This window comes from Rhinolophus hipposideros (assembly GCF_964194185.1).
Source record: "Rhinolophus hipposideros genome assembly, chromosome: 12".
NCBI classification, from domain to species: domain Eukaryota; kingdom Metazoa; phylum Chordata; class Mammalia; order Chiroptera; family Rhinolophidae; genus Rhinolophus; species Rhinolophus hipposideros.
Genome location: NC_138058.1, coordinates 2,110,416 through 2,130,309, shown reverse-complemented (window position 1 = coordinate 2,130,309; position 19,894 = coordinate 2,110,416). Strand labels below are relative to the sequence as shown.

Here is a 19,894-nt window from a genome sequence, read left to right as displayed (position 1 = left end):
GCATGCTCACTGTCCCGCGATCCACTGGGCCGGGCAGTGCGGCCCGGGTCAGGGCCATATGTGAAGGGCCCGGCCCTCCCCTCGTCCTGCTGCTCTATCATAACCCGGGCCTGCACAGCGGCCCATGAGCTGGCCCAGTCCTGGCAGAATGGCAGCTCCTTAGCACAGTGAGGAAGTTGCTAGTGGTCCTCGTCCGGGCTCACTTCTCCATCTGCCCTTAGCCCCAGTGGCCTGTTCGCTGGGTGCCTGGTGCCCTGCCCCTGCCCACCACTCAGCACCAACCAACTGAGTGAGAGTTAGGTGACACCTGCCACATTCCCCTCGGCGGCCAGCGATGAGCACAGAGCTGCCTTCTCACTGCCTTCTCACTGGTGACATCTGCAAACAGCTGCCCCCACTCCCTGCGTCTCCGGGCAGGGACCAGCCATCCAGTGAGTCTTCCAGATGGATGAGAGGAGCAGGGCCTCCTGGGATATGACTTTAGGTACCTGTGCCCAGGACCTGCACTCCATGGAGGGGACCATGGCAAGGCCACGTGCACCCCAGCCCCTGCAGGCTCATGGGCCACAGACGCAGAACTGGCCCTGGCAGCCCCTCACGGGCTCCCTGCCCTGGCAGCAGCCTTTGGTGAAGAAAACCAAGCGAAGCCCAGTTGCACTTGAGCATCTTTCAATCTGCAAAGTCCACAGGTGACGAAAGGCCTGCTCGCATCTGTGCACTGGTTCACACAGAAAGCCTTCAATAGACCCAGGAGTGAATAAAGTGCATGCAGCTAACACACCCAGCAACTGGTCTCCGCTGGAAATGCCAAAGTGAGCATACTAGGAAATCCATGGCTCATGCCGGCCATATGAACACAACAGAACTCCACATGTGACTGACTTCCCTGAGACTTCACCCGGAAGCACGCGGCGCAAGCCTCTCAGCGCAGCCTCAGACACCGTGGGCTCAGCATGCAGCGGGAGAACAGGCCCCCTACCTCAGCTCCCTTTAATTCCAGTTCGCTACGGTGAAATTCAGTTAAGGTTCAGCCTTGATAGGTGGTACAGTCCTAAGAGTTTTGACAAACACATGCAGCAGCGCCCCCGCTTATCCATGGGGAACACGTGTATATACTATGTCTTTTCCTACACATACATACCTAGGATAGTTTCATTTATAAATCAGGCACAGTAAGAGATTAACAACAATAACTAATGATAAATAAAACTGTAACAATCTACTGTAATAAAGTTACGGGAATGTGGTCACTGTTTGGAGCCCGTTGCTGAAGAGGCTCCATGCTTTCTGGGAAGCATGTTGCCGTCACTCAGAACTCGTCTCTGGTCATGGCTCCCACCCACAAACTGCATGCCTTTTCCATCCTAACTAGTACTTCTCACGTCCTGTGGCCCGAACCTTTGCAGTGTGAGGGGCGACAGCAGAACTAGCACGAATTTCTTTCTTCTTCTTCTTCACAGTGTCACAGACGGAAGATTCGTTCTCATCGTAGATCTCAGCAACCTCAGCATATAATGCTTTTCTTTCCTTAAGTCGAGAACTTCCGCCTTGCCACATTGAAAGGAAGCACCTCACGGCTTCTCTCTGGCGTCTCTGAATGGCCAGCATCACTGCTCCTGCACTTAGGGGCCATTGTTAAGGAAAATAAGTTGCCTTGAGCTAAGGCTGTGATACCAGGACAGTAGATCTGATAAGAGGCATCTCCTAAGTGACTAGAGGCCGGGAGTGTCTACGACCAGGGGACGCTGGACAAAGGGATGAGTCACGTCCTGGGTGTGATGGCACGAGATTTCATCACACTCCTCGAATGGCACACAACTTAAGACATATGAGTTATTTGTTTCTGGAATCTTCCACTTAATATTTTCAAACCACAGTTGACCACAGATAACTGGAACCATGGAAAGCGAAACCATGGATAAGAAGGGACCACTGTACAGCCACGTAACCCCCACAGACTAGATTTGGAATATGTCATCACCCCTCAAAAAGATCCCTCATGATACTTTCTAGTCAACCCCCCCATCCCCACCCAGGCAACCGCTGATCTGTTTTCTTCCCCACAGCTTCCCTTTTCCGGAACGTCATACAACTGGACTCACACGATGTGTACATTTCACGTCTGGTGTGGCTCACTCGGCCTAAAACCTTTTTACTGCTGAGCAACATTTCACTTCTGCGGAAAGGACATCTGGGCTCCCCCTTTTCAGTTTGGGGCTACTATGAATACAGCCTCTATGGTCATTGGCACACACGTCTCTGTGTGGGCGAACATTTCCATGTCTGAGTGTCACAACTCCCTGGCAATGGAGTCACCAGGTCACACCATAAGGTGCTATTTCACCCTGTAAGAAACCACCAGGGAGTATTCAAGAGTGGCTGCTCCGTTTGGCCTCCCCGCAGCAACGTACAGGAGCTGGCTTTACTCCATATCCTCCCAGCAACTTCACATTGTCAGGGTTTGGAGTCCTGTGTTTTGCTGTTGTTGTTTGGGGATTTTTTTTTTTTCAGTGTGTGGTTTTCTTTAAGCTACTCTGATGTATGTATAATGGTATCTCATTTCCTTAATAACTAATGATTGAACATCTCTTCATGTGTTTAACCTGTTGTCTGTAGCTCTTCTTCAGTAAAATACTGGTCCAAAACTTCCTTGCCCTTCTATTAAATTGCTTTTTTGTTAAAGCGTTATACGAGTTTGACACACATTCTGGATATGAGTCCATTATCAGGTCTGTGTTTTGAAATTCTTTTCTCCTGGTTTGTGGCTTGTCATTTAGTTTCTCAACAGTGGTTTTTTTTAAGAGCAGATGTTTTTAATTTTGATAAAAATCCATTTTACCAACCTTTTTGTTCATAGTTTATGCTTTTCTGTATCCAAAGCAATTTTTGCCTGGCCCAAGGTTACAAAGATTTTTCTGCTGTTTTCTTCTATCAAGTTTTCAGTTTTACCTTCTACTTTAGGCCCATGATCCATTTTTGTTCATTGTTGTACATATTATAAAGCATGGATTGAGAGCTTGAGTTGTTTTGGGATGGTTTGTTTTTTTTTTCTTAATGGATACCCAATTGTTTCAGTGCCATTTATTGAAAAGATTATCCTTTTCCATTGAATTATCATGGCATTTTTGTTAAAAATCAATTGGTCATTTATGTGTGGGTCTGGACTCTATTCTGTTCCACTGTCCGACACGTCTGTCTTTTCACCACAATGTGTGGAATTCTGTAGCTTTACAGCAAGTCTCAAAGTCTGGTAGTGTAAGTCTTCCCACCTGGTCATTTTCAAAATTGCTTTGGCCTTTACATATAAATTTTTGAATTAGCTTGTCATTTTTTGAATAAGCTTGTCATACATAAAACATTTACATTCATATTTCTACATTTTAATTTGGGCTGTGTTGAATTTCTAGAAATTGGGTGGCTTCTCCCTTTGGAAGTAAAGAAGTGGTCATTTTTTAGAGACATTATAAAAGAAAGACTAACCAGTTCTCCCAGACCCACCCACACAGAACGGCTTTGCCAGATGGCCTTGGCTCTGAGGGCTGGGTTGTGACATCCACATGTTCTGATGTGGAGGGGCGTGGGGGGAGGTGGGGGCAAGAATGCAGTCTGCCTCTCCAACCTGCTGCCTGAGACAGAAAGGAAAAGACATAGAGTTAGGGTCTGGCCTGGAAAGCAGCCCTGAGACCTAACAACAGAAAGGAGCATGGTTCCTTGACAAACATTTGAAAAGGAGGTGACACCTAGGGGCCGTTGAAGGGTGAGTAGGAGTTCACTACTGCAGAAGAGAAGAAGGAAGTTAATTCTTGAAAGGAAATAGCAAGACCAAGGGGTGGGGGAGGCAGGAAGCTGCTAAGTGGGAGGCAGGGGTTGGGGGTGAGGTCTGGAACCCTACGTTAAGGGTCAGAATTCTGTTGTCTGGGCATAGGAGCCCATGGAAGTTTCTGAGGGGGAGGGGCAGGATCAGATCTGTGGTTGAGAAAAACCCCCTTGGCGGCGAGCAGAAGACGGCTCCGTGGAGGTGGCAACCAACGTGATGGGCAGGTCTGACAGGGAAAATGGCCAAGAGCCTGGACCAAAAGGTCCCTAGAGGTCAAGGCCATCGACATGATACCAGACACGGGGTGAAAAGGGGATGGGAGAGGCCCAGGAAGACATATGTATCTCCTCCTTACTCCCTGGACCCTGGAAGCACTGACCAGTTGCCCAGCACAGCCCCTGCACCAGGCCATGCTCACCCCAGCGGGCCCTCGAGAGGTCACAGGTAAGAGCACAGAATTCAGACACCCGCGAATATTCACATTCTGCTCTCCGGGGGCAATGTTCTGTGTCAAGGTCATCTGAAAATGCAACCTCCCAAAAGATGGCTTTGCTTTTAAGATTATACCATCAGGGTTGAATAAAACTCTTGGCAACCCCGAGTTTAAATCTCATTGGAGCCTCACTGTGAAGTCTGTATAAGAGACAGATGGAACAGTTAGCAGAGAACCCAGTGACAGAAACAACTATTCCCTGGAAGGGAGAAAAAGGGCAGAAAGGCATCTTTGTTTATTTTTCGAAAATGTGGAGAACACAGTCTCCCCCATCTGTCTCCACAAGATCAAACCAGCTCCAAATGGCCATGGCGAGGTGTTTGCCAACACTCCAAATCAAAGTCCAACGGACCTGATGGCCTGTTTCTTGTCGTGTTCTCCCTTGCGATTTCAAGATGGCAATTTCATTTGTGCATTGATGCCGCCTGTCTGTTCAACAAGCATTCTGATTCATCTCTGAAGCTCAAACGCCACTTCTGGTCTAAATCAGAGCACAGAAGCACATGGCCCTCATGCACAGCCCACGGGCCCCTTCAGACCCAACAGCGGAGGCAGCCTGCACGTGCCCATTCATCCAGGGGCCACACTTGGGCGGACAGGCTTTCCCACCACAGTGCAGCTCAGACATGACCAAACCACGCACAGGAGCCTGCCCGCTTCTGACCACATGCAGGCTGCCCATTTCTCCCTTCTGCTCGCCAGCGCTCGGGGGACCTCGGGGACTCTTAGGGGGTTGATACCTGGAACTCCAATGTCAGGGCCAGAGCCTGGGCCTGAACGAGGTTCCACATTTGGCCTCCCTCCGGGCCACTGAGAACCAACAGAAAGAAGGCGGCTATGGGAAGGAAACACCTCTAGGCTTGTGGAAAAGTCAAGCCAGGGAACTAGAGCCAAATGAAAACTCTGGTTCCGTTCTCACTTATTAAAGAAAGACAACCAACAAAATGATACAATCACAGCAAAATAATTCTGTTGGGGACTAGTCTGCTGTCTCACACCCTGCTTTCATGAGCTTTTCTTAGAAATGTGGGCTTACATGCCACGTGAAAAACCCCGCACCGTTGTTTTCTGAGGCCTCTCCTTTGTGTCAGAGCAGCATGCTAAGGTGACACGATCATGTCTAGGCCCCGTTGTTCCCTGCCAGGATCCCCACCAAGGGCAGCAGGGTTCTTCGGGCTGCTGCACTGTGACAGGCAGGAAGATCATCTAAGCTCTCAATCTTGCAGAAAAAGAAAAAACAAAACACCCACACAGCGGGGAACAATTTCCCCGCTGTGTGGGCGGTGGGGCCCCGAGAGCTGTTATCTGCAAAGGGCACTTCTGGGGGTTACCCAGCTGTCACCACCGTGTGGATTCCACCCGAAAACCTCAAGCCAAACAGTGGGGAATGAACAGCAAGAGACAATTTTCCACTCTGTGAAAATGACCTGACTTTACAAAAATAAATGAAAACGCCATGATAATAAACGAAATGTGTGCAGGACCTGTTGTCACACGTCCGGTCAGTCACAGCTGATGTCCTTCCTCGCTCAGAATGTCTGTACAGTCGGGTAGGATGACGTCATTCACTACATCCCGACCCCTGACCCCTACCCCACACGATGTCTCTCACACACACACACACACACACACTTCCATAGCCCATGGATAGGCCTGAGCAACAGGTCCAGCAGGAGGGAGAGGCTGACCCCACGGCCGGGGGCAGGAGGGGGAAAGGTTGGGTGTGCATGTGTTATGGGCCGGGGTGTTCTTACCCCTGAATATGTCAACATAGCAAAGGATTTGCCAGCTGAGGCATCAGCGCACAGTCACAGCAATGAAACCGGACCTCGCTTCTCAGGCCGTGAGCCCTCTCGCCACACAGGGGGCCACCTCGCTCCTGGCAGCACCGCCCACACGTGTGCCCGGCCTGATCGCCCGAGTTACAGGGTTTTAGTGACTTCCTCTCCTCCACTCCACACGCCTGTCCTGTAAGTTCCCTCAGTCTGGTCCTCTTCATAAGTGAACTGCCCCCCCAGTATTGTTATCCTGGAACCACAGCTGCCTCCTCCCACCCCTTCATCCCGCCCCCGCTGACCGTGGGAGTCTGCTGGGTCTTCCCCACCGTCTCTCTTGGCTCTGGTGCCCCCGTTAGCCTTTTGGAGACAGCCCTGGGGATCAAAACCTAAAGTCCCAAACTTGTTTCCACAGGTATCCCCAGCCACAGCAAGAGGACCCAACTCCACTGCGTGGCTGTGGGTCACGGTGACGGGGGACATGGAAACCATTTCTCAGTAACAGCCGTGAGCCTTTGGAATGACCCAGAATGGTACAGACACAGGCTGCAGCCATTTACAAAGTGACTGACAGCAAAACAGCATGGCAGTTCCTCAAACACCTAAACACAGAACTACCTTCTGCCCCAGCAATCCCACTGGTGGGTAGGTACCCCAAAGATCTAAAAGCTGGTTCTCAGGGAGACACACAGGTCCACAGCAGGGCTACTCACAGCAGCCAGGAGGTGGGCGCAGCCCAGGTGTCCTTCTACAGCTGACTGGGTAACAAAATGTGACATTTTGTTACAGCCTTAAAAAGGGAAGGGCAGTCTGACACCTGCTACAGCGTGCATGGGCCTGGAGATATCACGCTCAGTGACATAAGCCAGTCACAAAAGGACAAACGCTGTGACTCCACCGGTATGAGGTATTCACATCGTACCTTATATAGTAGAATGGGGGTTTCCAGGGGCTGGGACAGGGAGAATGGGCACTTAGTGTCCAGTGGGGACAGTTTCAGTTTGGGAAGGTGAAAGGTTCTGGAGGTAGACGGTGGGGAGGGCTGTCCAGCAGTGTGAACGTATGGTCACCAGTCCTCGTACCCAAGGGTCTCGCATCCAAGGAGTCACCCAACGGCAGATTAAAAAGATTACCAAAAAAATCCCCGAAAGTCCCCAAAAGCAAAGCCTGGACTTGCCACGTGCCGAGCCCTGAGCGGGATCCATGCACATGAGGTGACACACAGGCATGCCTGCTGTCCCCCGTGTGCTGTACAGGTTCCATGCTATTTTATAGAAGAGACTTGAGCACCGCAGGTTTGGGTGTCCGTGGGGGTCCTGGAACCAATCCCCCAGGACACGAAGGTACAAGTGCACTTCATACCACTGAAATACACACTTTTTTACCTTTTTGAAGGGTTAAAATCATAAGTTTTATATTAGGTATTTTTTACCAAAAAAGAAGTAGTCGAAAAAAGGATGGAGGTTTCCATTCATCTAAATAAGCTGGTAGGGTTTCAAAAGGGAGCACAACCAGAAACCCACAGCCTTCACCTTCCTCCTCGTCCATGAGGACAGATGGAGGTGACAGGGCCAGATGGCAGCGGGACCACAAGAGCCAGCATCAGGCAACACAGTGACCTGCAGGCCTACTGTGCCCGCGGACCGCAGAGAGGACCACGGCCAGGCTGAGGGCACGTGGTGAGGGCCTGGGCTGCGAACGGCTCTGTAACACGTGCGTGAGTGTCATCAGTTCCTGCAGACTGCGTCCCCCACCCCGCCCTGCTATTTACAGAAGCTGCTACGCTTCCTAGCACTTTAAGTAAGAATTCCTCATATGTCAGAAGTCATTTTTAGAAAACACACCTCATGATGCCTTTGTTACTTTAAGACGCCGGATGCGGACAGGTCAAATGCTCCTTGCCACACTCCCACCTTTGGCTCGTGTAAATCGGGTGTGTAAATTGGACACAGACAGTTTGTTAGAGCCCCGGCCAAGCCAACAAGAAGCCTGAACATCACCCCTGAGTTACAGCAACCTCTTCCTAATCACTGTCACTGCACCGAAGGCCGTCCGACTCCGAGCAGGCGACACCGGCTTCTGTGCATGCTGGCTTCGTGGGGCCAGCACTCGCTCAGGGTCCCCAGGCCCCAAGGCAGAGGGTGGAGGAGCGTGGAGCTTACAGGGGAGTGTCAGTAGACGTCTTCACTTTCCTCCTCCTCAATCTCATTACTTTCCTGTGCAACTTCCTTAGATTTTTGCTACATTTATGAAATACCCATGACTTCCTGCTCTGAATTTAACACCCCAGAGCCAGGACAGGGGACAAGACAGCCTGGAGCAAACATCCCTGGAAACACAGCAGAGGAGAGGCCTGGCTGGAGGGCGGGGACGTTGCTGCGCTGCCTGTCTCCCTCACACACGCATGTGCACATGCGACACACCCGGCGTCCAGCGGGCAATCACGTCCAGGGGCCACAATCCACCCCAGGCTTCATCAGTGCAGGGCAGTTGTGCACGTCATCGGCGGCAGCGGTCTGGCGGGGCTCGTAAGGAACTGGCGTGTGCAGCCATCGGGCATACTTCTGACTCCAAGACACACAAGCCATCATGAGCTTCTCTGAGTAGCTCTACTCCACGGGGATCTAGAAATGCCCAACGTGAACCCTTTTCTTCATTCATTCCCGGGATTTCACTCCATCCCTGCCCTCTCCTGCTCTAACCTACGCAGCTCACAACCGCCATCCCAGGTCTAAGGAACGCCCACTTTACCGCCCACTTCACACTGAAATGCAAGCCTTGCACAGAACTGGGCACGAGCATTGTTAGAAGGCAAGCTTATTGTGAAATCAGGCAGCCAGGGCTGTTTGTGGAGGGCTGGCTAATGTCCCAAGCTGTCGTCAGGGAGGGTGAGCTGAGGCCTGTGACGGGTGGTGGCACTCTGGGGCGGCTGTGAGCACAGCTGGTGTAAGGACACAAGCTGTGTCCTTAGAGGTGGCTTACGGCCCCTCTACTGGGGCTGGATCTTTAATTAATTCAACATCTTGTAACCAAGAACCAGCTCAAACTGGCCCCATCCTGTTTCCAACAAGAACTCAAACCAAAGTTTAAACCTGGGATACACCACTCACAAGTGACACTTGTGAATCTTTAACTGTCCCCCTCCCAGCCCCACACAGAACCAGAGGACAGGGACATGGCCAGAACCTGAGCACCAGAACCAGTTCAGAAGGAAGGAAGATCCGGTGCTGAAACCCCTCATATCTGGCCAGAACCCCGGATGGGGAGACAGACGTGAGCCCCGCCTCCTGTCTCCTTGCCCGCTGACTTCTCAATAAAGCTTTTCTTTCCTTTTCTCAGGCGCCAGTTAGTGCCACAGTACTGGCACCATGTGTGTCACACAGTGGGCACTCGCTCCGTAACCATCTTCATACGTTTTGATGCGTGCAAAGGGGAAAGGTTGATACCAGTTCAAGAAACAAACATTCTTTATGCACGTGATGCAATTGAGGCAGAGGCAGAAACCACGAAGCAGGACAAAAACGGGCCTGCCCACTCTCAGAAGTACCTACGACAAGGGGCGGCTGCGTGGGGAGGGGCAGGGCGCCCCCACCTCTCGCCGCTCACGCAGGACACCCCTGACTGACTTCAGTTCTTCCTCTTGCACAGAGTACATTACCCACTTCTGTGTCCCTGCCTCTGAATGTTACGCTTTCTGTTCTGAAAGCAATGTGCTACCTTCCCCCACTTGTACGTAAAAACCGTGTTCCTGCAAACAGTGATGAACTCTCACCAATCAACTAGAACAATTTCATCTAACTGCTTGATACTAAAATCGTGGGGAGATCAGTCCTAAGAGGAAGCTCGAAAGCCTGTGGACGAGAGCAAAACGATACTGTAAACTGGCGGGTACACTGCTTTGAAAAAATGGAAGCCTTGCCTGTGGCTGTCACGAATGGCTATCATCAACCCAAGCTGCAATTAAAACAGAAAAATACATGTTAGATACTCTCAAGAATATGCTGATTCACCACAAAGTTAACTTAATATGGTGAGAGTTTTCAAACGTTTCCTAGAACACGCTTCTGCTAACGTCTCATAAAAAAACACATTTTAATGATAGATGTTTTGTTTCAGCTGAGTTCCCAGAGGGTCGTCACATTCTGAAAGGGTCTTAAAGAGGCCTACGGATTAAACAGAAGGTGTCTCTCCTCGGGGATGACTTCCAAAACAGGGCTCTTCCCCCCTGCTTTTCCTTTTGTAAAAGTTTTAAAACTTTTCATTGAGGTGTAATTGACAAATAACTGTATATATTTAAAGTGCACTAGTTGGTGACCTGATACTCACATATGTTGTGAAACCATGACCCCACGTTACCGTGTTAACACCTCCATCATTTTCTTTTCTTGGTGAGAACACTTAAGATCTGCTCTCAGCAGCTTCCAAGTTTCTAGTGCAGCATTGTCAGCCGTAGTCACCGTGCTGGACACTGTGTCCCGGAATTCACTCGTCTTATAGCTGGCACTTTGTACCTCTGACCAGCAGCCTCCTTCCCCTCAAACCCTAGTCCTTGGCGACCATCACTCTACCCTCTGTCTCTGTGAGCAAAACAGGGTTTCTCGACTCAGAGAAAGCGCGAAAGGGTGGGACTGTGTGTGTGCTGCTTCTGGGATTTGCATTAGGATAGCACCACACTCTTCAACTCCCAGCCCTGGGGGACTGACCACCTGGGCCAGAGCATCCTTGGGGGGGCAGTCACAATGACCCCGTAAGCTCGAGGCCAGCAGGCCACCGCTCTGAGGACAGCAAGGCATCGAGCCTGCGAGCCACGTGTGATAGCAAGAGACAGTGTGCATGGCCGCTGGGGGCTGGGTGAGCCCGTGACTCCCCCTTTATTCCCCGGGAGACCTCTCTGGCATAACCAGCGGTCCAGCCCTATGCCTGGGCCCCAGCTCGCTTACGCAGGGTCAGTCATTGATCACGGAAGACTCAGGCCAACCACTTCAACAGCTAACAGCGTGGGTGTCAGCAAGTCATGTAAACTCAGAGCCTCTGTGCTCGTAAGTGGGCAAAATAATTATTTTTCCATAGGATGAATGTAAAGATTAAGCAAGTTTCTATATTTGTGTTCATATCTGTGTGTGTGCATGTGTGCAAGCTGCCTGATAGGAAAAACTATAAATAATAACTACTCCTCTGTATAGGCAATACCTCATTCATAGAAATGTTGTCACATTCTGAAATCTAATTTTTAAGTTTGCTTTTGGAACTTTGAAAGTATTTCACCATGTAAAAAACGGATCAGCCACGGCCACGACTGTGGCAGTCTCATAACCCAGTTGTTTAAGGAACTCACAGAGGTTAAAGCCCAAGCATCATTGGTAATATTTCCAGTGAGAAGTCGACCTATGACAAGTTTCACCTGAACATCCCAAACACATGCCGCTGGTTCCCTTGCTATCACCCTGGAGGTGGGGGTGGAGGGACTTCTGTGGTGCTATGCTGGGTACTGTGAGATAGCAGGAGGGTCCCCAGGCAATGCGAGGTAAAAGGGTGGGGAAGAGAGAGTTAGGAGAGAAAACTTCATCGCTGAGATAAGAAAGCCCAGCACCTTGGTCAGTCCGACAAAGACGGCATCTCCCGCTACTGTGAACAGCTGGGCTCCAGGAGAACCTGGCTGCTGTCAGCCGTGCACACACCCCAGGACAGAGCCAGCGACAAGCCATTGGCAGTCTCAGAGGACTGGCTCAGCTTTACAAAACACGCATGTCAAAGTGAGGCCTGAGGTATGTGGCATCAAGGTGACGTGTCACACTCGCCTGAATTCATGCAGTTATCTGGCTCAGCTAAGCCAGGAGGATATTTTCTCTGCGACTTAAGCAAACAGCAGAGGAAGAAGCCTCGGAATAATCAAGAATTTAAAGAACAAGGAGGAAATTATTTGGGGAATGAAATGAAAACGGAAACTGTAGCCAAAGGGTTAGGATGAGCAATTTACAGATCTCACACACTAGGTAACTTTACGTGTCCTGGGGTTAAAAAGTTCTGGCTTAAGGTTAGGCTGATTCTAAGATAATTTCACCGACTGGATATTTTGATAAGTTGTTTAATTAGTGGCATTTCCACAGTTGAAAGATAAGCCCTTGCTGGAGCAAGGGAGGAAATGGGCATGGAAGGGACGAGAATCAAGAAAAGGCAAAACAAGCTGTTAAATGGCAGCTGTGCTGGTTCTAAGGGGCTCGGAGATAAACCCTTCACAGAGGTGAATTTCAATTCAGCATTTTTATTAGTCTTTTCCTGGCTTCTGAATCAAATATGTTTTACTGTCATTCTTAAAAGGACACCTGTGTTAAGGAAGAAAGTGTGACTCTTGGACTCATGCAGGCTGGCTACAGCATGTGCGGGCAGACCTCTGTGTGCACAGGCCTGGTGAAGCCACACCAGGGGACAAGACAACCGGAACCCACACAAACACCCTGGAGCCACATGGGAACCGGCACACGGGGTGGATGGGAACAGAGCACTCACAGTCATTCTACAAACATGACTGAAGCCCCACAAAACCCCACACAGAATGCACTGGGTCCAGTTCGGCAGCATGGAGACAGGCTGGAACAGTGTGGGACAATCCCATGAGCCTCACCATGAAATGCAGGCTGGGACAGACAAAGAGGTCGGCGAGCTGTGAAAGGAATCTCCTGCGCCTCTCCTCACTGCTGCATTTATCTCACCCTGGAGAGGCAGGGGACGTAGAACATTCCGAGGTGTGTGTACCACAGCACATACCAGATAAAGGCAACTGTGTCACCTCCTGAGAGACGGGAAGGTGGCAGAGACGGGAAGGAGGCGCTCCCCCCTCAGCCTCAGGAACCTCCATCAGCCAGTCAGGGTCCACTAAGGAGCATCAGCAATGCAGAAATGCTTTAAGCAACGCCCACATGTGCACGTGTGCCCGTTTACACCCAGCCCACACATATGCACACAGACAGGGACACACTCGTGTGCGTGCACACATGCACATGTATGCATGCATGCATGCATGTTCACACTGATGTGTGCATGCACACCCTCACTCACGTATGCTTGCATACATGTATATGTGCACACCTGTGTGCATACACACATGCATGCAAGCATGGGCACACTCATGTATGCATACACACTCACATATAAGCATGCACATATGCACACTTTGTGCATGCACATGTACACATGCATTCATATGTGTGCATGTGTGCACATACTGATAGGCATGTGTCCGTGTGTGCACACAACCATGCACATGTGTACACAATACTCGAATGCACACACCTGCCTACATACACACACATACGCATTCACACCCAACGTGCACAGACACTGGCATTCAGAGAGGCCCACAGAGCCCCTGAGACAAAGGGGGCCTCAGACAATTGACCTTTTGTTTCTGGTCTCAGCAGGGACCCAGAGGAGACGGAGGAGGGGGCTGAGAGTTGGCCCCTGACCCCAGCCCAGCTGGGCTGAGGCCCAGGGACCTGGAGGTCAGAGCGGGTTCTGAGCTGCACCCCCCTCCCCAGGACATGCCCCAGGAAACACTGCAAGCATTGCCGAGGGCACTTAACAAACTCATTTGGAACACTGCTTTTTAGATTTACACAATTATTAACAAAATTAAATCACACTTTAATGGCAAGGAAAGAGTAACTAAACATTTTTCAAAATCTCCGTCGGCTACAAAAACCTTTCTCCTGCTCCTTTTTTGGAACAGCTGACTGAGGCAGCTGTTTTGTATCAAGTCCAAGGTTTTCTATATGACCCAGGGAGCTCAGACAACAGGCAGGCCTTCCTACATTAGAGGGTAATCTGAGAATCATTTGCCATAAAACACCCAGAAGTGCGCCAGCTGGGGCCGGATACGCCCTATAGAGCACCTCATACACTGCATGGATCTCGTAAAATAATCATAATCATTTTAGAAAACACATTTTTAAAGGAAAGAAATGGTTGACACTGCCGCAGAAGGCTGCAGGGAACTTCCCGTACGTGTCCACGGACTGTCCGCAAGCGTCTCTCCCCTCGTGCCCAGCGGCGCCTCATTACTGAGAATCCATTTCTGACGGTCACCGTGCTTCGTGTTTATGAGCTGCTCTCACGCACACAGGCTGCCAGGGACACAGGCAGGGGAAGGGGCCCAGGGAGTGCGGGCCTCAAAGTCACCCAGCTAGTGACCGATCTGAGTGCAAGTCCAGAACTTTCTAGACCAGGGGCGGCGTGCTGGCAGGGGCACCTTTCACAGGGCCAAACCCCACCAGCCACAGCCCTGACACTAGCGCTCCCCATTCCTCAAGAAAAGCTGCAAACTGACAGTGGAGTTTTTGGGGTTTTTCTAATGAAAACTCCCACATTTTCAACTGATTTGAATATTTTTCAAATGTTGTGTAAGCCAAAGAAAACACGTCAGTGGAAGTTGGCCAGAAGACCACCAGTCGGCAACCTGGCTTTATAGCTTTGCGTGTTGCCAGGCTCTCCTTGGGGTTTCAGAGCTTCAGATCCGAATCAATGAGTTTATGGCAAATGTGGGAAAAGCCCTCACGTTACTCCTGAGCCTTCACTCCCTTTCCTAGACTTATATGGACCTTTTTCGTTCATTGCTTTTGTTAATTTCAGGGGTTCAAAGATTTATAGTATCACAAAGTAAACTCAAAAAGGAAAGCTTGTTTATTTTCTTCCTGCAATTTCCTCTTTTTACTATTCCTTCCCGTTTTATGGGCAATATGGGAACTCTGAAGGGGAGAAGAAGGGGTACGACATGGACAGAATCCCACATACACAGAGCCAGGTGTGCTGGCGCCAAAGGTGGGGGCTGGAGAAAGCGACCACTTGGCCCTCCTTCTGGCACCTCTGTTTCCTGATAACACGCATGCCCCTGAGCTCCCCCCAGCACCCCCAGGGTCGGTCCCCCCCCAGGCATTGCCCCAGGTCTTCCTGGTCCTCTGTGCCCGACTCTCAAAGCCCCATCACACATGCCACAACCCACTAGGCAGAGGTGCCTGTCTAGGGCTTTCCCAGGCACTTGCTACTTCCTCTTCCTACTTCCTCTGATAAAGTAACCGCGCTGAGCTGCCAGATGCCATGGTCAGTAGCAATGAGCTTTGTGGTCAAGTCCCACGACTTTTCTTGCTGTCTCCTCATTGTAAACTGGGGGTAGTGTTACGTAGCTCATGGGTTGTTTCAGGCAGATTAGCTCAGAGCTCAGACATGAAGACCGGCCGTGTCAGTGTCTCGAGGGATCTGACCCAGTCCTACCGAGTCGGGGGTGTTTCAGCCAGTCCTCCAGGGGTCCAGTGCAGGATGCACTGGCTGAGAGCACGTACGGAAAGACCTTAGCAGCACACTCGGCACACGTGAAATCTTGTTTGGTGCTATGATGACGAAGGTGGCGATGATGGTACGGCTCACAGTAAACCATTTTCATGACGTCGTTTCAGAGTCCTCCACTCAACGTCAGGGATCGTAGCCACTGCGAGTTCAGGGCCCCTGGCAGGCCCGGTGATCACCCGCTCAGCAGGGAGAGCTGTCTGCCCCTGCGTGCTGGGGCCGAGCAAGGACAGTGCAGGGCCAGCCTCACCGACCGCCACCGGCCCTCTGTCATTCCCATCAGAAGATGGAGAAGACAGCAGGAAAGGCAGGAGGAAGAAAACCAGCACCCTGTTTTCATTACTGAGTTTATTTCGTGATGTTTATTTCATTATGGAGTTTACTTCACCATTCTTTCTTGTCCCATAAAATTAAAAAAAAAAAAAAAAACTAAAGAAAATAAAGAGAAAGCCACACCTAAGTTTAGGAAAAGGAGGGGCTATGTATACTACGTAGGCTCTTTCCGGATTTGTCAGAAATCTGATCATTCAGATCAGAAATTTTCAAAGACCTGATGGACAAGTGGCCAAATCAATGGAAATTAACGTTGAACTGACATTGAACCATAGGCGGTGGTTGTTCAACCAGCCTTAGAGGGCACGCTGCGTCTAAGCCTCTAAGCCCCAAATGACAGGAAGTCAGACCACTGAGGCTGCAGCCCCTCCCACTGTCCCCAAGAAGCTGAGCCAGGCACCATCTTTTTGGACTAAAAGTTACAGCACTGCTGGGGAAGCGTGGGAATGGTTTCACAAGGACTTGCTGTGTCCCCCAATTTGCCCAAATTGAAAACATCTGTGAGTCTTGAGTTGCTGCCCCCACAGCGACAGCCCCTTGGACCCCGTTGTGAGGTGTTTTCCAGGCACCTGAGCCCCGGGTCGCTGGAAGGTGGAGGGGCCCCCTGCTCTCAACCTTCGTGCCCCCTCTGCAGAGAGAGGACAGTACACACACCCCCAGGAGACAAGGGGGCGCTCACAGGCCCCACAATGGTAAGGGCTTCAGGAGGCCGCTGTGGTCTTTGTCACTGTCACTACGTGGCCGAGGTCTGTCCCCTGGGTGTCAGCACAGGGAGCCTGCAGCAGAACCTGGGTGGCAGCTCCCAGAGCTGCACGGTCAGGGCTACCCACCACTGGCTTCAGGAAACGCTGGATCGTACCGCTTGTCTGTGAATGAATTTTATTAGGTCTTAGGTTACAAATAAAAGAATTGTGCGTTTTGGTTTCCTTGCTTCTCTTGATCTGAGTGCGTGGATATTTGATAATATGAATAAAGCACACACTCTTTCCTAGAAGGCCAACCTTCCATTTAAAGGGACCCAGCGTGACGTGGGGGTGGGTGCACCTACAGCACAGAATGCCCAACCTGGGACATTCGGGGACTTCCAGTGGCAAAGACTGCTTTCGTGAGAACTTGATTAAGTCAGAGTAGGGGTGGGGGGAGGAAGAGGCTGAAGAGAAGAAAGGAAACGTGCATGGGACTGAAGGGAAAAAAATAGGTGACACCCTCAAATGCAGTCAATAACAAAAGCATTTTAGGGCATTTCTAAGGTGGATTTGGGGCTGTTAAATACCAGAAAGTGAAGGCCTTTCACAGCCTGTCACACAGCTTAGAGAGCCCACCACAGCTTGCTGACCCATGCTGACCCCCAGGCCCCCATCAGAGTCAAGAGGAAAACTCCCAGAAAAGGACATCTCATTTTAATGTAAAACACAAAATCGTTTTAAAGAACTTGTTTCACAGAAAGAACACTTTTTCTCCTTCTAGCTTTTACCTACTTTCTCTTCTATCTAATTTTTACCGAAAAAGAAAAATTAATAATTCTTACACAAAAGAAATAGATAAACACAAATTCCCTCCACCCAGGCGTATGGGCCCATGGGCTACAAAGAGGAATTCCAGAACAATGACAGCAGCTGTTTAAAAAATGCAGTAGATCCATTATTGAAAAAGAAATAATATATTTTTGAAGTGTCTGTTATGAGCTAACTGCACAGTGATGTGCAGGTGTGGGAACTAAGTAGAGAAAGAATACAGAGGTGTCCTGGGCATCGTCACCCAGCTTCCTCCTCCAGGAACACTCTCAACACCGCAGGACAAGCTCACAAAGATTGTGACGCTGACACTGCAGAATGACAATTGCACTACAGCACCTTTCTGTTCTTGTGCTGCCCTTTTATAAACGCACCCACTTCCCTCCCACGCTAACGCACCGTTGGGCCCCTGGCGGTCATCAATCTGTGCTCCATTCCTGTCATTTCCTCATTTCAAGAATGTTGTAGAAAAGGAATTATACAGTGCGACCGTTGGGGATTAGAGCTTTGCATTCAGCAGAATTCTCTGGAGACTCGACCGGGTGGTCATAGGCACCAGTGGTTCACTCCTAATGGCTGCTGAGTGCTATTCCACAGCCTGGGGGGACCACCGTCCAGCAACCTGTGGAAGGCATGTGGGGCTGTGATAACGAAAGCAACATTTGTGTGCAAGCGTGTTCATTTCTCGAGGTAAATGCCATGTAATTCCTATACCTGTTTTGTTAGATTAATGTGGTATATTTTTGTCCAAAGATGACTTTCATTCTTTGTTGATAAATAACCAAATTAGAAATGTACGATTAAACAAAACAGCCAGTTTGGCGAGGACTGCTGGGGCTGTGCCTGACTGCTCAGCTGAGGGCTCCAGGGCAGTCTCCACAGCCTGTGAAATACTCATCACTCCGTATAGTCTCTCCTCTCCGACACCTTCCTGCCACTGCATGTGCCCAGAAACATGGCCCAGGCCTTCAGGCGACCACAGAAGGAAGCAGATATCATGCCACTCCCAAGCAAATGAATGTTTTTCAGGATTCCAAGAAAAACCTTGGCTGAGGGCCCAAGACATTTCTCCACCAAGACCTCAGAGCAGTGTGTAAGGGGACAAGGACGTTTGATGCAGCACTGTCCCTAAAAGCAAAAGTTTGGAAACATAAATGTCTACCAGGAGGGGTCTGGTTATAGTGTACGACTGTGCACTATTAAAAAGACTAAAGAAGTTGTCCGGATACTAACTTGGAAAGATCCCCTAGAAAATGTGTTAGCAGAAAAAAGCAGGCAGAAATTCACTCCCAAATGTAGCAGTGTGGGCCCTCTCCACCCACGCCTCTGCAGGTAACAGCTATAAACTCTGGGCAAAATACAGCGACAATGACAAATTGCTGAGAACGCCGAAGAGTAAAACTAGCAGTCAGACTGTTGAAGAGTGTCAAAACATTTGAAGTAGCAACTGGCACAGGATGCATTTCCTGCATTTTTATTGGCTTTTTCCTGGGTTTTGCCCTGAAAGTATGGGTGGCTAAAACTCGGAGAGAAAACCTGTTGCCTTTCTGGCTAGAGAAACTAGGAAAAGAAGCAGAGGCAACTACGGTCACTGGAAGAACCCCAGAGAGGCAAGGGTAGAAGAAGGGGACCCCTGATTCTGTGCATGGACTCTGGGTCAAATCTCAGGTGACCACTAACCAACACGCATGCGACAAAGCAGTACAGCAAAGGCTTAAAGAATTGAACTAAGACTTGAACCTGCAGAAGACAAGGCAGAGCTCAAGGTGAAGCTTTGAGTCTAACCCGGTCAGTTGCCTACTAATATAAACCATCAATATTATTCAGGAGAAATATAATATAACTCAGAGTTCCTAAAACATAACATTCATAATGACCAGCATATAACCCCAAATCACTCAATTTATAAAGAACCAGGAAAATGTGACCCATTCCCAAGAGAAAAGGTGATCAAGACATTGGAATCATCAGGTAGGACATTCAATCATACATTACAACCATACCCCATGAGGTCAAGGAAAGTATGCTCTAATTAATGAAAAGATGGGAAATCTCAGCAGAGAAATCAAAGATAAAAACAAGAAACAACATGGAAGGATCTTGAGAATATAATGCTAAGCGAAATAAGTCAGACAGAAAAAGCAGAGCACCATCTGATTTCACTGATATGTGGTATATGAACGAAAAACAACAAAAGCACAAGACAAACAAATGAGAAAACAAAAACTCATAGACACAGACAATAGTTTGGTGGTTACCAGAGGGAAAGGGGGGTGGGGGGTGGGAGATGAGAGTAAGGGGATCAAATATATGGTGATGGAAGGAGAACTGATTCTGGGTGGTGAACACACAATGGGATTTATAGATGATGTATTACAGAATTGTACACCTGAAATCTATGTAACTTTACTAACAATTGTCACCCCAATAAACTTTAATTTAAAAAAATAAGGGGAAAAAAAACAAGAAACAAATGAAAACTTTAGCATCGAAAAATACCGTATCTGAAAATAGAAGTTCACTTAGCAGGCTTAATAGCAAACTGCAGGTGTCAAAAGGAAGAGTTGTTAATCTTGAAGATAGGTCAATATAAATTATCCAAAATAGAGAAAAAATATTTTTAAAT

At 49.4% G+C, this 19,894-nt stretch overlaps 1 protein-coding gene across 1 annotated transcript in view; it reads right to left on the bottom strand.

The window, feature by feature from the left end:
- The window catches only part of ACOXL (acyl-CoA oxidase like), a gene marked incomplete at its 5' end in the record, with an annotated part of 116,574 nt that overhangs the window by 41,352 nt on the left and 55,328 nt on the right, over positions 1-19,894 (bottom strand).